We start from the raw sequence: 21,763 nt of genomic DNA, 5'->3' as shown, positions 1-21,763 counted from the left end.
TTAGAACGAAAGAGGGAACACACACACACACACACACACACACACACACACACACACACACACGGGGTGGGAGAGGGGCAGAGGGAGAGGGAAAGAGAGAGAATCCCAAGTAGGCTACACACCCATTTCAGAGCCAGGCTTGATCTCACGTTTCTGAGATCATGACCTGAGCTGAAATCAAGAGTCAGTCTCTTAACTGACTGAGCTACCCAGGCATCCCTTATTCAGTCTTTAAAAACGAGAAAATTCTGCCATATGTGACAACATGAATAAACCTGGAGAACATTATGCAAAGTGAAATAAACCAGTTACAGAAGAACAAAAGCAGCATAATTCCATTTATATGACATATCTAAAATAGTCAAACTCATAGAAATGGAGAGTAGAATGATGGTTTTAGGCTAGGGGGAGGAGAAATAGGGAGTTGTTATTCAGTGGTTATAAAGTATCATTTATATAAGACAGATATGTTCTAGAGATCTCCTGTACAACATTGTGTGTATAGTTCACAATACATTTATTTTTTTGTTTTGTGCATTTAAAATTTGTTGAGAGTAAATTTCATGTTAAGTGTTCTTTCCACAATAAAATTATTACCATTTCTGTTAATTTTTGTAAACAAGACTAGGGCAAAATGGTCGTGCCAACTAAGTTTGCCTCAATTTTCCCTAGTAGATACATAGCTTTAACAACACTCAAGCCAATGAGACAGTCTCCACACCAACACCATGACTGAATTTGCCCTCGTTAGGTAATACTTCCTATCCTAGAACCCTCAAATTTAACTTCCTCAGGGCCCAATTTCTGCCAGATGATGAATTAACCCATGTGTAATGAGATCATGTGCTTCTCTTTATGAATCAAATAGGTACTGTATCATTACTGTTTGGGGAGTATCTTATTCAAAATGGTGTTAGTGGTAAAAATTCTAGGATTGTAGATTAATTTTGAGGACATGAAGTTTCTTTTGTCATCTCTAATTCAACAGAGTGATTCAAGTCAGTAAATACTATATGTCAGATATTAGGAATATAGAGGAAAATAATATCAATTCTAAGAGTATCTGCCTGCTGAATGAGGTACAGATGAAACAGAAAATGAAGAGACTAAAGAGTCAGTTTTTATCAAAAAACCTATTACTGTGATTATTTGATTAATGCAATATTTCAATGTAAATGAAAAATTGTTTGGCAAATGTTTTTTTCTTACCAAATTAAAATATGACAATCTGAGATTTGAAATGGACACTAATGCTTGCTAGTAAAACTACTTTCCTCTTAAAACAAGAATCTATATTATATGATTGAAAATGGTTATGTATGTTGCCTATACTTAAATGTTACTGATAAGAAGCTGAATTACTAGATAATTGTTCAGTATATGGAGAAAAACATCTATCTCCTTGATTTATCTAAACATTTATTCTACTTCTGCACTCTGGAGAGTGAGTGAAAAAGAGAAGCCTACTTCTTTCACATGACAGCCCTTCAAATCCATCTACACTCTGATGTTGGGATCAATGATTCTAAGACAACTTGAACAGCAAGACTGCATATGTTGTCAAGTAATCAGAGAAATAGCTATTAGTGCATTGCATACTAATAAACTTGAGCAATGTAAGAAATTAAGCCTGAGATGATGTCTCTCCCTCACCCAAACAGTTCTCTTCTCTTTGCTAAACAACTCTAATTCCAACAACCTTTATTTATATGACAGAGCTGACAGTCCTCTCATCATTCTTTTTTACCTTCCTGACTCCAGTATTTAGTACAATTTTTAGTAATCTTATTAAAGTGTACTACTCAGACACACAAGTGCGGTCAGTCCTAGACAAACAAGAATGATCCAGATTGCCTCCTTCAAGGTCATGTGAGTTTGATTGTCTTGTAATGAGATAACAACTAAGATAACTTTTTTACATAAACTATTTACCAACCTGGTTAAAGTGTTTTGAAATTAGTCAACTTACTCTTTCATCTTGGATGGAAGATACTAATTTCAGGTTTATACATATAATTTTATTGTTCATTTGATATTAGGATTTTTTTTGATAAAGATGTTGTTAGGATTAATTATTTCATTCAATCCCTTGGCTAATATTACCAACTCAATCTCAACCACAAATTTTAATCATGTTTTCTGTGTTATCATCTAAGTTAAACACATAGTAAATATTATATGGACTTTGAGTCTTCTCTTGTATTTTTGCTAGATATTATCTCTAGTATCTTTCCTCTAGCTTGACCTCATTATAATAATCACCTTTCAAAATTTAATCACACATATGGTCATAATTTCACCGATTTGTCATCAAGATTTTGTTATTCAATCATTCCCTTGAAGGTAATATGAGAAATTGTGTTTACTGACTTACTGAAATCAAGATACAATAAAACTATGTCATTTTCCTTAAATCCTTGAAGAATGAAACTAATCGTCCCTAAGGCAGAAAAAAAAGCAATAAAGGATAAAATATTCAGGGCCTTAAAAAAAAAAAGACAAAAAAAGATATTATGTTGTCATACACTGATTTCTTCAAAATTGTCTCTGGACCTCACCTTCACTTTATTTTATGCACCTTGTTCTATCATGGTTCTTAATTCTTGGCTTTATTAACCTCATCTGATCTGTTTCTTCATTTTACCCCCAATATTTTCCCATTTCATTTTCCTCCTACTTCCGGTTCTCCAATATACAAACAAATTTAGTTCTAAGATTTGTTTTCCATGATGGCCTTCTAGTGAAATACTATTCTTTAGACTGACTTCAACTTCAAAATTATGCCCCACTATTTGATTCTGATAACCTTTTCCCAAACTTCTTATTGAGTTCTAGATTTTCATGGTTATGATTACATATGGTATATTTAAATTTCTATTTTGATATAATTTAAAAGTGCCCTTAAAATATATAAACTAGCACAATATCAGATTTTTAAAAAAAAAATTATTTATTTGAGAGAGAGAGAGGAAGCAGGAGGTGGGGGAGAGGGAGAGGGAAAGAGAAAATCTCAAGCAGACTCCCTACTGAGCATGGAGCCCAACACAGGGCTCCATCTCATGACCTTGAGATCATGACCTAAGCCAAAATCAACAGTCAGATGCTTAGTCAACTGAGCCACCCAGGTGCTCTACAACAGAATTTTTGATGTTTTAGGCAGCAATTCATATAGGTATCTTTTGGTTAGAGGACAAGCACAGTGATGGAAAGCTCCAGTTGCAATTTAAATTGAAGTTAGGATGTACTCAATAGTCCCAAATGAACATTTTGAAGACATTTTGAAGATTGAAATAAGAGATACGAAAACTGGTTACTTTTACAGCTAGGTTTACTTTAGTGGAGGGATTAAGAGATTTGTAACAAGGATATTTATAGGAGCTACTTTAATTAATTTATGAAATGGAAAATGTAGCTGCTGAACGATAAGACATGATCATTAAAAAAAAAAAAAGGAATGGCCATGAATCACAACAAAAAGTCTTACGAGTTGGGAACTTGAGAATGTTACATTCTTTGTTGGCCTACTTGTTCCACTATACTACTGAAAAATTTCAATGATATGCTGAATACTTTCTGTAACAAGGAGCTTATTACCTTCTGAAGAGAATCAGATTAGGGGCAAGTCTAATTTTTAGAAAATAATTTAATATTCCATTTGTTCTCTTTCTCTTTAGACTTCATATACTTTTTTTTTACATTAGCATTCTGCAAAGTATATTACTTTAAAGAATTGCTTCTTTTATGTTATTTTTGAGAAAAGTTTTAAGAGTGGAAAATTTGATACACCCCACAGATCTTAAGTCCTTGGGCCTTAGGTTTTTCTCATTCTAATAATAGTTTCCATATTGCATATAACAATTAGACTCAATCTCCATCTTATAAGGCATTGATAATATTCTCTGCAGCTATGTGGTCTGAGTGTTTCTCTTGTTAGTTACATAGTCTTCTTTTTTTTTTTTAAGATTTATTTATTTATTGAAAGAGAGAGCATGACCAGGGGTTGGGGCAGAGGAAAAGAATCTGAAGCAGACTCTCCACTCAACACCAAGCCCCACACAGGGCTGGATCTCTCAACCCTGAGATCATGACCTGAGCCAAAATCAAGAGTCTGATGCTTAACTTACTGAGCCACACAGGCCCCCTATATTCTATATTATTATTTTTTTTTAAGATTTATTAATTTATTTGCAAAAGAGAGAACAGGGAGAAGGGGCAAAGGGAGAGGGAAAGAGAACCCCAAGCAGTCTGTGCTGAGTGTGGAGCCCGACTTGGGGCTCAATCTCAGGATCCTGAGATCATGACCTGAGCCGAAACTAAGAGTGGAATGCTCAACCGACTGGACCCCTGTATATTATTCTTAATTGTCAATAAGTATTGTGTTCATCTGGTAATTCAAATTTTTACTTTATCTTATTTCATTATATTTTTCCAACATTTGATAAAAATTTTTTCAAAAATATACAAAGTTAGAAGAATTTTCCAGTGAACACCTATATACCCACTACTTTGATTCCACCGTTAAATGCCCTTCTATCAGTCCATCTTATTTTTGGATGCATTTTAAGGTAAATAGCAGACATCTGCAAACTTCCTCCTAAATACAGCATTGTTGTTAGTTAAAATTCAATATTTCTTTTATTTCTTTGGAAATACAATGAAATACAAAACCCTTAAGTGTACATTGTCTAACTTTAGACAAAAGATTTCACCTATGTAACCAAATCCCATCAAGGTAAAAAATATTATAAAATATTGTCCCAGAAAGTAACCTCATACCCCTTCCAAATCAGTCTCAGTTCCAGCCTCCAAATGACAACCACCATGCTGATTTTTTTGTCCATTATAAAATTTCATGTAAATGAAGTTATACAATATATACTCTTTGTAAGTCTTCTTATCACATCACATTCCATTGATGTCATATCCAAGAAGTCATTTCCTTGATGTTTTTTAAATTATGCTGTATAACTTTCACTATAAAAATACATATGGAATTTATTTTCAGCAAGCAAAAACCCCACTTTTTTGCAATGTGAAACACTGTTAATTTTATAAGCCACAGAAATAGAAAATAAATTAGGAGAAATTCAACATTTTCTACAAATATTCATTATTAGTAAGTTATAAAAATTTACAATGTTCTTTCACATAAGCTCTTCAAATGATTTTTCAAGATTTTCCCTGATGATAAGTTTAAATGCATGAAGTCCATAAGTTTAAGCAAAAGCCTTCATAGATAATGAAATAAAAAGAGATACAAGGCTAAGCAGAAAAATATAGATAGCCAGGTCATTTTGTAAAGAAGACAAAATACAATGGCAAAGTTTAATGTTTGAGGTGTATGCAGACTTTTTACATGCCATATATACACACACACACACACACACACACACACACACACACATATATTCACTGTTTGGGTCCATGTTTTACCTACTAAAAATTGGCAAATTACCCACTACCTGCAGAAGAGCAAATGCAGGAAAATAAGTACTAAATGAAAGGTCAGTCCACTTTCTAAGTTTGAAAATCAAAAGCGTTTTTAATATATCAATATTGAAAAAACATTGACTGGATTTAATGGCACTAAAATTACAAAGTCTGAAGAAGAAGAAATTAAGCTGAGGACAGCCACTGGATAGCAGATATTAGTTACTGGTGGTAAACTTTTCTACTCATGTTATGCTTAAGAAACTGTCCACCTAAACTTCTGGTGGGAGCCCAGATGTAGCAATTTGGTTTTCTATTTTTTATTTTCATTTTTTTTCTCTACTTCCAAAGATCAACCAACCAAATGTCCCAAGATGCAGCCTCCTCGTGTCTTCTCTTTGCAGCATCTGCAACTTCGCTCTTTTTTCTTCCAGGTCTGGCCAGGGAGGTGCAGACTCCCCAGGACAGGGAAAACACAGCCCCATGGGAAGGGAGGCTGGGGTTCCTTACCGGGCCTGCCCCAAACTAGGCCATATATGGAAATTTTATTGAAACTCATTACATTCCATTGCCAATACTTTGCTTATTAAGGGAAAAAAAACTTTAAAATCATTTGAACACAAAATATACTAGAATTACCTTAGTGTCAGAAACAATTTTGGGAGAAAACAAGAATCCAAATTTGAATTTCAAGTCAAGATTGGGTGACATTTCATTTTTTATTTTTTTACTGTGCATAATCTTAATTATCAAGAATATATTATCAAATCAATTTGACTTTTCTCTGCAGCAAAAAGCATTTAATGATAATGCTAATATTAAGGTCCATGAGCATTTTGAGATTTAATCGAAATATCATGAAATATATTTTCATTACTACACATGTAGTTATACAAGAGATTTTAAAGTATGATTGAATGCGTTGTTATTTTAGAGAGTTCCAACATACTAACTACTTAAAATACTGTTAACATATTAAAAATTTCTTTTTAATATATAAATTTATAATAATTATGAGCATTATAGGATGTTCTAGAATAAAATTATGATACTAAAGGTTTACAGAGGGACACCACTAGTTACACATAGTGTGGGTATAAAAAATCTTTATTGGGGAAAAATTTACATGCCTGAAGTTTAAGTAGAAGAACATCATAATCTCAAAAGGTTAACCCTGAGCCCACAGTTTAGTCTTAGTATAGATGGACTGTATCCACCACGGCCAACTTTTCAGTAGAGATGTTTCCCCCATATTAATTACTTATTTATTGGGTCAACTGATAGGAAACAGTTGTATAAACATGTAAAAAATAGAAGGTTTCTGGTTGGGGGCGCCTGGGTGGCTCAGTCATTAGGCGTCTGCCTTCACCTCAGTTCATGGTCCCGGGGTCCTGGGATGGAGCCCTGCATCGGGTTCCCTGCTCAGCGGGAAGCCTGCTTCTCCCTCTCCCACTCCCCCTGCTTGTGTTCCCTCTCTCACTGTGTCTCTCTCTGTCAAATAAATAAACAAAATCTTTAAAAAAAAAAAAAAAAGAAGTTTTCTGGTTGAAAAGGAGGCCTGACAGAAGAAATGTCAAACAACAGTTGTTTGTATTGACCCACTCAAACCTACTGAGTCAGCTCTTTACTGATCCACCAAAGAGAGAGGGGAATTAAGCCTCCAAGATACTCCAAATCCACCCCTCCTTATGGTAGCCTTCAATGCTTATGGAACTATTTCCTTTCCCCCCTTTATCTCTGTTGTCACTTTAGGTCATGGAGATATTTGAGACATTTTCTGGGATGTGAGAATAAATAAAATCTCATATAACTGGATCAGATGGAAAGTGACATATCCAACATTGTGAGGAAGTTACTTTATGAGCTGCTGCCTGGGAAAATCATTGGAAGTTGTTTGGAGGCTTTGTCCCTATCTGTTAGAAAAGAAGAGAGATATTTACCACCTTCCCCTGGTCTCCCACCACTTTCCAAGATTGAATGCCATGCATTCTCATGGATAAGATGGACTGTTCCTATTCCCTTTTCTGGAGTGATAAGTTCCATAGAAACCCAATAATTATCCTTTCGTCACCATGAATAACATCTGGAGGCAGAGTACAGTGGCTGCGGAATCACCTGAAGCAAAGTCTGTGTCTTTGTTCATGCTCATTGGGTGTCCCTCATTTGAGCAATATTATCTAGCTATCTGCTGAGGTTTAGAAAAAGCACTATAAAGCATAAGGATCACTTTAGCACTTAACTGTTTCCTCTCACAGTCCTTTTCTCCCCGACTCTTGGATGCATGGAAAGTTGGCTAAGTGTGTATGTTCATGTGTCATTTTAAATCATTGACTAGGGGGTGCCTGGGTGGCTCTGACAGTTAAGTGTCTGCCTTCAGTTCAGGTCATGATCCAGGGTCTTGGGATCGAGCCCTTCATCAGGCTCCTTGCTCAGCGGGGGGCCTGTTTCTCCCTCTCCCTCTGCCGGCCATTCCCCCTGCTTATGCTCTCTTTCTCTCTGTCAAAAAAATAAAAAAAAAATCTTTAAAAATAAATAAATAAGTAAATTAAATAAATAAATAAATAAATAAATAAATAAATATCACTGACTAGAATGGGACCAGCTGGTCCTATAGATGTTATCACTGAATAGTTGAAAAGGTTGGCCCAGTGACAATTACATAAGTCAGAAAAGTTTCTAACTGGCTATTCTCAGAGTCCTTTTTGGTGGGTCCATTATTATGATGGTGGACAACATGGATTTAAGGGGCTGTAGAATAGATGATGACTAATAGGCTTAATTAGCTTTGTAAATCCAGATAGTTTTCTCTAGATGTGTCACTTCACATAGGCATTTATAAGGGTTATACGAAGATCAAATTTAGGAATAAATTGTCCTGTGTGTTTCCAGAGGGTAGCAACCCTTTAACTATTCAGTCCTGAATAGACCAATACTCCTGCCCAGATAGGCCATTAGAAATACCTCCACCCTCTCCTCTCCAGAAAAAAACCTGAATGAAGATTTACTTTAAGGGAGCAATGCTCTATAGCAGTGCTTCTCAACTGGAGGTTATTTTCCCTGCAGGGAACGCATGGCAATGTCTGGAGACAATTTTAATGGTCACAACCAGCAGTGGAAGGGAATGCTGTTGGTACCTGGTACATAGAGGCTAGAGATGCTACTAATCATACTATAATGCCCATACTAGTTCCCCAAAGAAACAATGATCTGATCCAAAATGTCAATAGTGTCAATGGTGAATAATTCTACCCTATCTTAGGAAGAGTATTAGAAGAAAATGCACTGAATAGATTGGGGTATCAACAATTTATAATCATTAGGTGAATGGTTATACTATTCTATTGCTTTTATCAGATCTTTAGAGGTGGGCTGTTTTATTAATTAACCATGCTATCAATTTAGGTGTCAAGTATTGTAAGCAGCATGTACTTGAGTCAATTTTTTAAAATTATCATTATAGTACAAAGGCCTTCCCAGTGTCTAATTGGAAATAGCAGTTTATAGTCTTGAGACCAGATTTGCCCTTTATTGGAGTTATAATTTCCACTTCACAATGGAACTATGGGAAATTTGCCTCACTTTATGGAAATTTATTTCTGAAAAGTCCTGTTGCAGAATAAGAATGTTCGAGTCATGACTTTTCTTTCAGTGAGATGACTTATATCAAGTAGGGCCCAGTAACAAGGAGGCAGTAATTGCTGAGAAGCATTCCAGAGATCTAGGAAGCTCAGAAAACACAAAATAGATTAATTAAAAAGAAAATCATACCAAATCACACTTTGCTACAGCTGTTAAAACCTAAAGATTAAAAGAAATATCAAATATAATCCAAGATAAAAAGATATCACATACAGAAGATCCAAAACAAAGAGTACTAGCTGACTTAGAAACAATGGACAGAAACTTTAAAGTGCTGAAAGAGAAAATAAAAACAAAAACTATCAACATAGAATTCTCTAAGCAGTGCATATACACTTCAAAAAAAAAGACATTTTAAGATAAGTGAAATTGTACGCTAATTACAAAAGATGCATTTCAAAAATAGGGATATAAGGGAGTAGAAAATGAGAAGATGGAAAAGATACAATGTACAACACAAACTATAGAAAATCTGAACACTGTCAATCCAACGAACCTAACTGACGTTTATGAAGTCCTCCCTCAACACATTTCAAATGACAGAAGTCATACAGAGTTATGTTCTCTAACTACCCTGGATGAAATAAGCTGACGTTTATGAAGTGCTCCTTCAACAAATTTCAAATGATAGAAGTCATAGAGAGTTTTATGTTCTCTAACTACCCTGGACAAATTAAGCAAATAGTAACAATGAGGTATCTAGAAAATACCGAAAAGATTTGGATGGAATGATAGACCTCAAATTAACTCATGGATTAAGGGAAAAAAATACAAAGGAAATTATGAAATATTCAGAACTGAATGCTTACGAAAGTAAAACTGGATTTTGTGGGAGCAGCTAAAGAAGTACCTACACTTATTTCTTTTTATGTTAATAGTAGAAAAAAGCATCGGTATCTTCTCAAGTGTAGATCTCGCTGGAACAAGTGTAGATCTCACTCTTGCCTGAATATTCACCATCACTTCATATTGTACTTAGGTTTGTCTATTGTTTTGATGATGTATCACTGATGAGTCGGGAAAGTAAAGTTATATAACAGGGTTTGTTCGATGAAAGCAAACTGGTTTTGGTTTTATTCACAGAGTAAGTAATACAAGAGATAAAGCGTTAGCAATGTCCAAGGCCACGGAGAAAGCTCCAGTCATTGCCATGACATTGTTCTGATTCTCAGTTGTAAAGGAGCCACAGAGGCCATTTTCCTGCTGAAGTCTTCTTGTCAGTCCTTAATAGTACTTTCACTGGCCAGCCTGGGCTCTGAAGCTGGAGACAGCATAGCATAGAACTTTCTCCTATACTGAATTTTGTGTATGAAGATTTACATTAGTATACTAGAGCTGCCATGCCAAAATACACACAGTGGTTGGTTTAAACAACGAAAATTTATTTTCTTGCAGTTCTAGAAGCTAGAAGTACAAGATCCAGGTGCTGGCAGGGTTAGTTTCCTTTTTTAAAAATATTTTATTTATTTATGAGAGAGAGAGAGAGAGAGAGAATGAGAGAGAGAGAGCACGAGAAGGGAAGGGGCAGAGGGAGAAGCAGACTCCTTGAGCAGGGAGCCCAGTGCAGGACTGGATCCTGGGACTCCAGGATCATAACCTGAGCTGAAGGCAGGCGCTTAACCAACTGAGCCACCCAGGTGCTCAGGGTTAGTTTCTTTTGAAGGTTATGAGGAAGAATAGGTCCCATGCCTCTCCTCTAGCTTCTGGTGACATGGTGGCAATCTTTGATGGTTCCTTATACATTCATCTTCACATGGTGTGCCCCCCTGTGTGCCTATGTCCAAATTTCCCCCTTTTACAATTACACCAGTCATATTGAATCTGGCTCTCCCTAATTATCTCATTGTAACTTGATTACCTCTGAAAGACTCTATCTGCAAGTTAAGATTCCATTCTGAGGTACTGGGGGTTAGAACTTCAACATATGAATTTGTGCGGGACACAAATCCACCCATAATGAGACCATTACATTTGGACAATCCACACACAATAAACTAAGAGCCATTTCATTCCCAATTTCTAGCTAGTTCAGAAATATTTGAGCATCTCCCCTTCCCTGAAATGAAGAACAGAGCTCTGTTCCCTGACCTGGTTCTTGTCTCTGCCTCATTTATCCTGTTAATTCTCCAAAGTCCAGGGATCGACTTATTTACTATTGGCTGCACAGGAGCAGCCAGGTCCACTCTGAATTTTTGCATCAGGATATCTGCTTGGTTGTGCACTGAATGCTCATATCTGTGAGATCTGCTGGTCCCTTTGATCTTATCATTTCCCCCAACCATCAGTCATAAAGTACATGTATTCTTGCAGGATTTTTTTCTGAGCTCTAAATTGGCCTCCTTGACTCTGCTACTAGTCCTACGATGCAGGGTTTTCCTTTGGTAGCAAATACAACCTTTCTTTTAATGATCTACATATTTTAGGGACATTGATTGCTTTAAATTTCTTATGCTCTTTCAAATTGTCTCTTGTTTGGGGGTTTTGGTGACTGACAGACTGTTCTGCTGCTGTTTTATAACCCTGAGGGTCTGGAGCAAACTTTTCTGAAGTTTTGCTGGAATCTAGGTTAGCACAACCTACTGTTGCTGCCATACTTGCTCTGGGGCTAACAGTCATCACACCTAATCTGCTCTCTATAGAGTTTGGAACAATTTTCTCAGTGGCCTTTTGGAAGGTGCTGAGCTAGGGCACTCCATAGCTATCCTACCCACATGGAGCAGAACTTGGCCACCAGCACTCCCTATAACCTGCCACTGCCCCTAGAAGGGATGTTTCCCACTATGGTGTGGTGTGTAGAGGTTGGATAGACACTATTTTAAAATCCAATAGCACTGGGGCACCTGGGTGGCTCAGTTGGTTAAGCAACTGCCTTCGGCTCAGGTCATGATCCTGGAGTCCTGGGATCGAGTCCCGCATCGGGCTTCCTGCTCAGCAGGGAGTCTGCTTCTCCCTCTGACCCTCCTCCCTCTCGTGCTCTCTGTCTCTCATTCTCTCTCAAATAAATACATAAAATCTTTAAAACAATAAAATCCAATAGCATTGATACAACTGGAGTGTATACTTTTATGGTCAATACCCATCCCATACAGTAGTTATAGACATGTACCTGTTATGGACTGAATTTTTGTGTTCCCCCAAATTTCTTGTGTTGAAATCCTAACCTCTAATATGCTGGTATTAGGGGTCCTTAGGGGGGTGACTAGGTGATGAGGATGGAGCCCTCCTGAATGGGATTAGTGCCCTTAACAAAAGAACCCCAGAGAGCTCTCTCATTTTTCCATGTGAAGCCACAGCAGGAAGATGGCGGTCTATGAACCTGGAAGCAGGTTTCTCACCAGACAATGACTCTGTTAATAATGCCTTTATCTTGGACTTTCCAGCCTCCAGAACAGTGAGAAATAAATATTTGTTGTTTAAGCCACTTAGTCTATAGTATTTTAGTTATAGCAGAGCAAATGGACTAAGACTCACCACTAAAGCCATACGTGCAGATATAAAATAAGATTTACTGGGAAAATTTTTACTAGCAGAGAGGTAATGAAGCACCTAATTTACCAAACATATCATTGCACAGCTTATTCTGCATTAAAGTCAACTTTTCAGTTAAAAGGAATCCTTCCCCATAATTTTCGCCATATTTAAAGGGACAGTGGATGAGAAACTTCCATGTGACTAAGCAACAATAGAAGCTCCCCAGTAGAGGAGGGAGACTTTTGACAAAGAAGAGCCTCTAGAATTAGCAGCTAGAATCAGCCTGTGCTACTGAGCTAACTGGAACCAGCTGAGCCAACTTTCTACTAAGTTACAAAAAAGTATTTGTGTATGTATAGGAGGGGACAAGGAATGAGACTTCCTGACATCCAGATCTGTTTCTCTTCAAAAAGCTACAGAACTGGGCCACCTGGGTGGCTTGGTCGGTTGAGCATCTGACATTGGCTCAGGTTGTGATCTCCAGGTCATGCGGTTCGAGCCCCATGGAGCCCTTTCTCTGGCTCCCGACTCCATGGGGAGTCTGCTGCTCCATCTCCTTTTGCCCCTCCCCCTGTTTGTGCGTGCTCTGGCTCTCTTTCTCTCAAATAAATAAATAAAATCATTTTTTAAAAAGCTACAGAACTAAAATATATTGAGTAATAACACTTTTTAGCAATGTACATCTGCTATACATCTTTAAAGAAGAAATCACTATATCCGCACTAATATGATATTATTGATCGGTTTTTTCTTCAGGTACAATTGAACAATTTTACTTGACTGTATGTCAAGCAGTTTTGCCTCCAGAACAATGGAATATCATAGTTGTATTCAATTTAACTGGATACTGACACCCTTTCTGTTACAACAGTCTAATTGTTTAAAGAGCATCATTAGAAGAGGCATGTGGGCTTATAGAAATGTAGATTGATAGTTTCTAAGGGTCCATTTGTCATTTTAAATCACCCTGAAAAATCAGTGTAAGAAATAAAAAAATAAAGTATATTGAAGCCATTAGGAGAATTTAGAACACTTTAGAAATGTCCATTCCCTTAGAGTAATTCATGGTCCTTCATGTTACATGAGCATATTCATTAATTAGCCAAAGCACATATTCTATATGAATCCATTAGTCAGATTCTCTAGGAGATCCTTTCGTATTTCCCAAATACAATAATACAATACAATACAATAATGTTGTACAATAATACAATAATGTTTATCATCTGAAGCATGTTTGAGTGCTATTTATTTGCCTACTTAAAAAGACAAGTGAAATCATTCTATCCTAAGCCATTCAGTGGTAGCAGTAGTGCTCCTTTATTTTTGAAAAATTGTCACACATTATACCAAATACAGAAGCATAGCATTTGCAGAACTAAAACTATTCCCTGGAAAGCAGCCTACAGTTAGAAAAGGCTATGTAATGTCAAAGCTCTAAATTAAACATGACATCATGCTATTGACTTACCTGTCTCTTCCTCTAATTACAGATCTTTATATACTAATGGCCATAAAATAAAATCTGAAGCTATTCACTAGCAATGCCTTCTTGGGAGTCTTTTTCCTCCTAACATGAATGGTTATTTTCTATTTGTCTTAGGTTCTGTTTTTAAATTCTATTGTTCAACCTAAAATGATTCTGCATTGGATTCCCATTAAATTCTAACTGGTGATACATAATGAAAGGCATTCTCCAATTCACCCTCATCTATTTTCATATTCGGGACTATTTCCCACCTGCTCAGATATTTATGTTCCAGTATACTTCTCTATCTCCCTCAGGCTCCATACATCATCTATGCTAGTTCTTCTGTGGTTACTGTGTTATGTAACATTTCTTTAGAACAGTCAGGCCTCTCCCCAGGTGAGGCTATTTTTTTTCCTCCTGGGAAAACTTGAATATATTTTACTTGTTCTGTGACATTTTTATTTTACCCCTGTGTATGACTCTAGCCCTGACTCAGAATTTTTACTCTCTTGAATCACATCTAGAAAATGTGATTAAAACTAACTTGAGAACACTTTTTAGAATCAGGTAATGTTTCTACCTCAGATGCCATGGTACATTATTTAGGAGGCTTTGATGTTCTCCCTTTCACTAACATGGAGAAAGGATTTTTTTTTTTTTTTTGTTTCATGTGCAATTTGATACTCCAAAATAAATAAATAAATAAATTATACAAATAAATTATACACATTGCTTTATGCACACTTTGGTTTTATGGTATTTTCCAAGTTAATTTTCAGCTGACCTCTGATTCACTTGTATATAAATATTTTTGGCTTGGCTATTCAAACCACCCAGTAGATTGTAAAAACATTTATACAAAATAATATGACTTTACAATATCAAATCAAAGCATCCCTGCAATTACTTTTTTTTTTAAAGATTGTATTTATTTATTTAACAGAGAGAGAGAGAGAGATCACAAGTAAGCGGAGAGGCAGGCAGAGAAAGAGGAAGAAGCATGCTCCCTGCTGAGCAGAGAGCCAGATGCAGCTCAATCCCAGGACCCTAAGATCATGACCTGAGCCAAAGGCAGATGCTTAACGGACTGAGCCACCCAGGCACCCCTGCAATTACTTTTATATGATAAAGTGAATTGCTTTCCAATTCCAACTTTCCCTTGTTACCTATTACTGCTTGTTGCTTCTTTTCATGTTGATTTTTTTTAAGATTTTATTTATTTATTTGATATATAGAGAGAGAATACAAGCAAGGGGAGCAGCAGAGGGAGAGGGAGAAGCAGGCTCTCTGCTGAGCAGGGAGCCCAATATGGGGCTTGATCCCAGGACCCTGGGATCATGACCTGAGCTGAAGGCAGACACTTAGCTGACCGAGCCACACAGGTGCCCCATGTTGATTTTTTTCCAACTATGTGTTGGAAGTTCAAGGATGCCAATCAAAAAGACACATATTTATCATTATAATAATTACACTGTATACCTTAAACTACTGTCACACTGTATATGAATTATACTTCAACAAAAAATAAAATACATATAATTTTTCTTGGTTTTTACAAGTTGGAAATTGGTATCAGATGATGGTGAAAATGGAATAGTGGGTCTAATGTACATAATTCAGGAGCTCAGGTTCACTGAGGATATAGTGTGGGACATAGAGAATCTTGAATTTGGTCCTTTATAGGTAGTTTTGGGAGCAAACTCAGAACTCACTACCCCAGCTTCTAGAGGTAAGCCCTGCTTCATATCCTGCTGAGTAAAATGATAGCTTTCTAAGCCTTGCTGTCAATCTAGGGGATTGATATGGTCACTATTTGATAAATCACAAAGGTCTCCTCTTCTCTGGAGAATTTCCGCTGGGAAGGTTAAAGACATTATTTTCAATGTTTCTTTTGAAAATGTTTCCATCCTAACCCAGGAAAGTGTCAGTAATTACTGTCTTTCCAAAATATATTCATTATAGGAAGTCAACATATTTCTACAAATGCCCCATTTTTTAAGAACACTGAGTTATTATTTGACTAAAGGAATGTGAATATAAGTTATTTAGCCTCACATCTTTTTATTAACAGCCTATGGCATCCTAGTCTTAACCTTGGTGGAAAATTAAAATGACACATCAGTTTGGAGCTGCAGATATGGCCTTTGTCTTGAATAACCCCAGATAGTATAATTCTTGACACCTCAGTGACACCAATTCTTTGGAAAGTTATGCGATGGCATTTCTTAGCTGAATGTGTTTACCGTTAAAGGGAATTATAATCCAATGATTACTACACAAAAGATAGTTTCCTGGGGAATGAACTACAGTTTTTATACCTCCAGAGTGACCTTTGGAATAACCTCTAGCCTAAAATTATAGAACCAGAGGAGAATGTAACTTTCAGTGTTGAACCATACCATATTTTATTTATATTATTATTTTTATTTCATTATGTGCTACAGTGAGTAGAGACAGATTTTAAATATCTAGTAGGTACATATTAAGAAATAATGATAACTGTGAATATCATGTCAGTGTTATGGACCGTGCTTTTCATTTCATAAAGGTCTTAGTTACTAAAGACTTAAAAAATTCTACTCTAACATATAATGGTCTCTGCATTCTAGACACCCATAGTAATTGGAAGATCTTTACTCTGTAGGACTGAATTACATGTAAAATATTAACATTTCAAACATGAAGGTCAAGAGAAATAACAATTTCTTGATTATTAGGACTTTGTAGAGTTTGCTTTTGTCCTATGACCTCCTGTGGTACTTTGGCAATCTCAATTGCTTGATAGCACTATAACACAGGGAAGAGAGAAATGAGACAATCCTCAAATTCATCAATTTCCTATTCTCCTATATTGGTCAAATATTTTTAAAGAAAAAGGCTGAGCTGATGGCTAAAATAAGGAGCAGCACTGTACTTACCTTGAATAAAGGGAACCATGTAGAAGAATGCTGGCCAGATACATAGAAAAGATGATGAGAACCCAAGAAAGTGGTTGACAGTAGACATGGAAAGGAGAAATTTATTCAAGATACATTTAAAGAGCCCTATAGGAAGATTGCTTGGTTGTTTAAAGTAAGAAAGGGGGTTAAATTCCTGATTTCTAGCATTGGTTAATGTATAAATAAAAATGTCATTAACAGAGACCAAGCCCAGAGATGAAAACTGGGTTGGATAGTGAGAGATAATAAGGATTAATTCACTTAATTTTGGATTTGACTTTGGAATACCCATGAGATGTCTCAATGCATAGTTTCCCTTTCCCAAATTGTTCTCAATAACCAAGGATTGAAGGCAAAGTCTTCGAATGCTATCCAATTGATCTTTTGACCTAAATGTTGATTGTCTCTTTCAGGTTGCATTAAAAATATTGCCAGAAAATAGGCATTCAAAATAACACAATTAATGTTTTTCTTGACTACAGTTACAATGGCTTCTGGCATCACTCCATTCACAAGAAAATTCTAAAATCATTGTCCCTTTGCCTACGTGCTGAAGGTCTTTTCTAGATGGGTTGTTTCCAGAAATAAAAGCCCTTAAGAACTGGAAAGACAGAACAATATGGATAGAAAGTAGACTCTCTCTTCTGAATCCACTTCAGCTTCCCTTTTTTATCATATGCAGAGTCACAATGTTTTCCTCTTTTCAAATAATTATGACTTAGGCTTTCATATATTGAATCTCCAACTAGTAAAAGGAAAAGGATTAATAGTAAGTTATAATCAACGGGTCTCAAAATTCCCATCAAATATTTCCATTGTTGAGATACCACATCACATTAATCAGAATGGCTAAAATTAACAAGTTAGGAAATGACAGATGTTGGCGAGGATGAGGAGAAAGGGGAACCTTCCTACACTGTTGGTGGGAACGCAAGCTGGTGCAGCCACTCTGGAAAACAGTATGGAGGTTCCTCAAAAAGTTGAAAATAGAGCTACCCTATGACCCAGCAATTGCACTACTGGGTATTTACCCCAAAGATACAAATGTAGGGATCCAAAGGGGTACGTGCACCCTGATGTTTATAGCAGCAATGTCCACAATAGCCAAACTATGGAAAGAGCCAAGATGTCCATCGACAGATGAATGGATAAAGAAGATGTGGTATATAAATACAATGGAATATTATGCAGCCATCAAAAGGAATGAGATCTTGCCATTTGCAATGATGTGGATGGAACTGGAGGGTATTATGCTGAGTGAAATAAGTCAATCAGAGAACGACATGTATCATATGACCTCACTGATATGAGGAATTCTTAATCTCAGGAAACAAACTGAGGGTTGCTGGAGTGGTGGGGGGTGGGAGGGATGGGGTGGCTGGGTGATAGACATTGGGGAGGGTATGTGCTATGGTGAGTGCTGTGAATTGTGTAAGACTGTTGAATCACAGACCTGTCCCTCTGAAACAAATAATACATTATATGTTAAAAAAAATAGAAGATAGTAGGAAGGGAAACATGAAGGGGGGAATCAAAGGGAGAGAGACGAACCATGAGAGATGATGGACTCTGAGAAACAAACTGAGGGTTCTAGGGGGAGGGGCATGGGGGGATGGGTTAGCTTGGCGATGGGTATTAAAGAGGGCATGAATTAAATGGAGCACTGGGTGTTATACGCGAACAATGAATCATGGAACACTACATCAAAAACTAATGATGTAATGTATGGTGATTAACATAATAATAAAATAAAATAAAATTTCCATTGTTTTGAACCATAATTATAAGTGATAGAACAGAGGTTGTTGACTAGATATTGTAAGCATTGATTTAGAATATAATATTATGTAATTTTTTGGTTTTGGGTTTGTTTGTATCTGCAGGTATGCTTACATACATGTATGTAAGCATGCATGGTTGTATGTGTGCACTGTAGGAAATTTGTTTTTCATGATTAGAAAAAAGATTGAAATGTTATTTTAAATAAAATCTCAGAGGTTTTATTCTCACATCTAAAAACACTAATACATTCCTAGGAAGTTTCTGGAATCCCTTAAGTGGTCTCCAGATCACTTTGGTAATCTAGAACTTGGTCCAGAACCAACTTAGTAGTAGAGCATTGCCTGACCCAAGGGAGTTCTCATCTACATCCCACCCTTAGGAGAACTAGTATGTCAGCATTACTTTAAGCTTGTTAGAAATGCAGAATTCCTGGGGCACCCGCCTGGCTCAGTTGGGTAAGTGTCCAACTCTTGGTTTGACCTCAGGTCAAGCCCTTGGGGTCTTGAGATGGATCCTGCGTAGGGCTCAGTGTGGTGTCTGCTTGAGATTCTCTTCTCCATCTGCCCCTCACCCCCACCCCTGCTCATGCATGCTCTCTCTTGCTCTTTCTAAAATATAAATAAATGAATGAATAAATAAATAAATAAATAAATAAATAAAATCTTTAAAATAGAAAGAAATGCAGAATTCCTAGCCCCACCCTAAACTACTGAATGAGAGGCTGCATTTTAACAAAATTCCCAAATGGTATGGGCACACAGTAAATTTTGAGAATTCTGCTCTAGACCAAGGTGCTTTATACATCAAAAACGCTTTTGTATGACAAATTCTGTGAGAAACTAAACTAAACTTAACCTTTGGTGTTAACTTTTTTGTATACCTGGCAAAATGAGATAAAAGAGAGAGAGAGAGACCCAAGCATCAAAAAGAGCTAATGCATTTTGTTTTGCAGTTGAAGCTGAGATGTGCTCATCCATACACTGCTGCATTCAATTCCACCTGCATTTCATGGGTTAGAAGTTTCCTTTCCATCTGTACAGAGAATGAACAATTTTGATGTTTTTTAAGACACATAAAATAAATGCATAATGAAGGAGTATACAATGGGTTATCATTTCTTAACATATTCATACTGAGGTTTTGAAGATTTGAAGTCACTGTCCAGGACTTTGTAAATTTCTTGGCTTTTCTTAGTGCTCTGTGAATGTGAAGCAATAGTAGCATTTAGCTTTAGACTTAGGGATTTGTGCTAAAAGAAAACAAAAAGGAAACTGACAATTTCAAAGCATTGCATGTTTGTGTGCACGTGCAATCCTTAGAAAGAAACAAATATTTTAATATTTCACGACTACAAAAACCTGCTTAGTGCTAATTTAAGTTCGTGATAGATTCATTGTGGCATAAATATTTTTAAAAACCCTCATCACCACTCATTACGGTAATCAGAATACATTTTGTAATCTGTTCAGTAGAAATCCGGGAGGCAAAATCATCATTACAAATAGTTTATTCACTAACTTGTATCCTGAAAATCCATTAATTACACATTTTATTTCTCGTTCATTAACAGCAACTGACCATACATTCTGAGTGATTCATAAATACATTTTTTGGGGTGCCTGGGTGGCACAGTTCATTAAACATCCCATCAGACACTTGGTTTTGGCTCAGGCCATGGTCTCAGATCCTGGATGGAGCCCACCTCTGTATGGCTCCATACTCAGCATGGAGTCAGCTTAAGATTTTTCTCTCCCTCTGCTTCTGTCCCTCCCCACAACCTCTGCCCATGTGTATGTGTGCACACGCTCTCTCTCTCTCCCCCAAAATACATAAATAAAATCTTTTTTATCTTTTTAAATTTTTTTTAAGATTTTGTTTATTTATTTGACAGAGAAAGAGAGACAGCTAGAGAGGGAACACAAGCAGGGGGAGAGGGGCCGAGGGAGAGGGAGAAGCAGACTCCCCGCTGAGCAGGGAGCCTGATGTGTGGCTCCATCCCAGGACCCTGGGACCATGACCCGAGCTGAAGGCAGACACTCAACCGACTGAGCCACCCAGGCGCCCCAATAAAATCTTAAAAAAAAAAAAAAGATAAATACATACATCAACAGAAAGAACGTTTTTCAATAACTCTTTTCTGTATTAAGAGCCCAAACCTTTTAAAAAATATATTTATCACAAGTATGTAACAAGCAAGGGTCATCAGGCATTTGAAATGAGAGAAGTGCATTGATCATACAATTAATTCTGGTTTACTGAATGGAGATTTGCTGTTTTTGTGGATGAAAACCATGGCGTTGTTTTTCAGTTTCCCTCCTCTTTCTTTCCTCCATGCCTCCTACTGTCTTCCTCCCTTCTTTCATCATTCTTCTCTTTCGTCGACACACAGATATCATATATATTGAAAAATGTTTCTAGTATTTGTTCTATCATTGACTAGAGCTCAGGAAAGGAATCCTAATTACCTAGGTATATTATGTAAGAAGGTGTGTCTCTTTAATGTATGGGTAAGAGAGGAATATTAAATTGTGCATGTTATTAAAAAATCTGCTGCTTTGCTGTTATTGATAAATCTGAAAGAGTAACATTGATTCAAGAAGGGGAAAAATACTGGAATAGCTTTATCATTACAAATATACCACTTTGGGGATGCCTGGGTGGCTCAGGTCATGATCCCAGGGCCCTGGGATCAAGCCCCGCATCGGGCTTCCCTGCTCAGCGGGAAGCCTGCTTCTCCCTCTCCCGCTCCGCCTGCTTGTGTTGTGTCTCTCGCTGTCTCTCTCTCTATTAAATAAATAAAATCTTAAAAAAAAAAAACAAATCTACCACTTTGTACTCATGCCTAAACAACATGTATTACAAAAATGATTAAGTATACCGATATGTCAGATTATTTTGGGTGCAAGTTTTGCTAATTTACAACATTAAATTGTTTACTGCTTAGATGAGGTTGCTTTGATTTACATATTTAGAAGAAAAGGGATTCTTCTTCTGACTAAATTTTGCTCTCTCTGGAACTCTAGCTTGCATT

The sequence above is a fragment of the Eumetopias jubatus genome, unplaced genomic scaffold (genome assembly GCF_037043125.1).
Source record: "Eumetopias jubatus isolate StellerSeaLion01/CBP00866 unplaced genomic scaffold, mEumJub1_p1.0 scaffold_1, whole genome shotgun sequence".
NCBI lineage: Eukaryota > Metazoa > Chordata > Mammalia > Carnivora > Otariidae > Eumetopias > Eumetopias jubatus.
This window is presented reverse-complemented; position numbering follows the sequence as displayed.